Here is a 1,474-nt window from a genome sequence, read left to right on the forward strand (position 1 = left end):
GGGTATCGAGGGCCAAGAAGGACCTGAATTAAAGTGAAATATCTTGAGATTCTATCTCCCTCCCCACTGCCCCCCCCAATCCCGACGGAGATATAATAGAGAACTAAAGCCACAGGCACAGGATGAAAGCCGCCGACAAGACAGTTTTCCAGGAGAGGTTCACGCCTAGCCCTGTTTGCCAAATAAGGCTCCTGAGCGGGCTGTTTCCATGGCAGGCGGGTTCAGACGTCCTCGCGATCAGGAAGGCGCACTCAGGATAGGATCTGGGGATCACACCCTAGACCTGCCCTGCTCAGCGCAGTGCAGCTACGAATTTTCTTTCCAAGCTCAGCCCTGTCCATACGCCCTTCCTCTTTCCATTTATTGTTAGACGCACCGAGGCACCGTCTTGCAAAAGCCCCAACAAGCACGTACGTATACATCGGGTGCTCCTGATAGATCAGTTTTGTAAACGAGCTTTATTTCTGGGCGCACGGGAACTTTTCCTCCAAACAGGTTACACAATGGCAAATATCTGATGGGTACAGAAGTCGCTGGAGAGCAAACAAACAAAACGCGAAGACGCCTTTCCCGCTCTCTACCCTTACCCGCGAGAGATTCGCGCAGGGCATAGGTGTTCCCGGTCGCCGAGGTGGCAGCCCCGCGGAGCCCGCAGCCGGGCGGCTGGGTGCCCGGGAGCCCCCTGGCGCCCGCCCTCGCCAACCTCGGGCAGCCAGAGCCCGCGCCCCCGTCTCCGTGCGCTCGCCGCGGCCGGGCTGCAGGGACTCCCAAGGATCGCCCTCTGGCCTCACGCCCGCTCCCGCCTGCCGCTTCCCGGGCGCTCCTGTCCCCACGCCGCCCTCCCACCTCCGCCGCTCGGTGCCCGGAAAGCACCTGAGCGGGTAGCCCAGCGCGGGGAGAGCCCCCTCCTCCTTTCAGGCTGGGTTTCCCCCCGCGCTCGGCGCACTGCGACCGCTGCTCTCCCTCCTCTCCGCCCGAGACGCAAGACGCGCAACCCCGCCGACTGCCATTCACCTCGGGTCCGGCGCGGCGCTGCCTCCGCCTCAGACTAGCGCTGACAAGTGACTCGGTGCGTGCGCCGTCCCCAGGACCCGCGGTAACTTCCGCCTCCTGGCTCTCCCTGGACCCGCCCCCCACCCCCGGTCCGGGGCACGCCCCTCCGCTCCCGGCCACGCCCCCAGGCCAGCAGCGTCTCGCCCCCGAACCTAGGCTGGGAAGGCTGCGAGGGAGCCCAGTGCGCGGGCTTGCTGGGACCGGCTGGAGCTGCGGCGGCAAAACAATTGCGCTACTGAGTTTCGTTGGGAGTAGTCTTAGGGGATTTTGAGCGGTGCCTGGCAAAGGTGCAATCCTCCGCGAGTCTCTTTTGTAGTGGGTGCATTTCTCTCTCCAGTAACTTGGATCGGCCAGCAGTTGCTCTGGCTAAAAATAGAAGGGAGCTTTAGATAAATTCCTGCCTATGATACTGCCTGGTTTT

At 62.4% G+C, this 1,474-nt stretch overlaps 1 protein-coding gene across 5 annotated transcripts in view; it reads right to left on the reverse strand.

Annotated features, from left to right (window-relative positions):
* PDLIM5 (PDZ and LIM domain 5) overlaps positions 1-1,153 on the reverse strand; it is a 170,357-nt gene extending 169,204 nt beyond the window's left edge. For 4 of the 5 annotated variants that reach the window (XM_021710786.1, XM_008054825.1, XM_008054824.1 and 1 more), the window contains exon 1: positions 1,015-1,153. The gene's annotated coding sequence lies outside the window, so the exon portion shown is untranslated. The remainder of the gene's footprint in view (positions 1-1,014) is intronic. The other variant, XM_021710787.1, reaches the window with a different exon arrangement.
* Between the last annotated feature and the right edge of the window lie 321 nt (positions 1,154-1,474).

The sequence above is a fragment of the Carlito syrichta genome, unplaced genomic scaffold (genome assembly GCF_000164805.1).
Source record: "Carlito syrichta isolate Samal-C Ts95f unplaced genomic scaffold, Tarsius_syrichta-2.0.1 Scaffold301538, whole genome shotgun sequence".
In the NCBI taxonomy this organism is placed as follows: domain Eukaryota; kingdom Metazoa; phylum Chordata; class Mammalia; order Primates; family Tarsiidae; genus Carlito; species Carlito syrichta.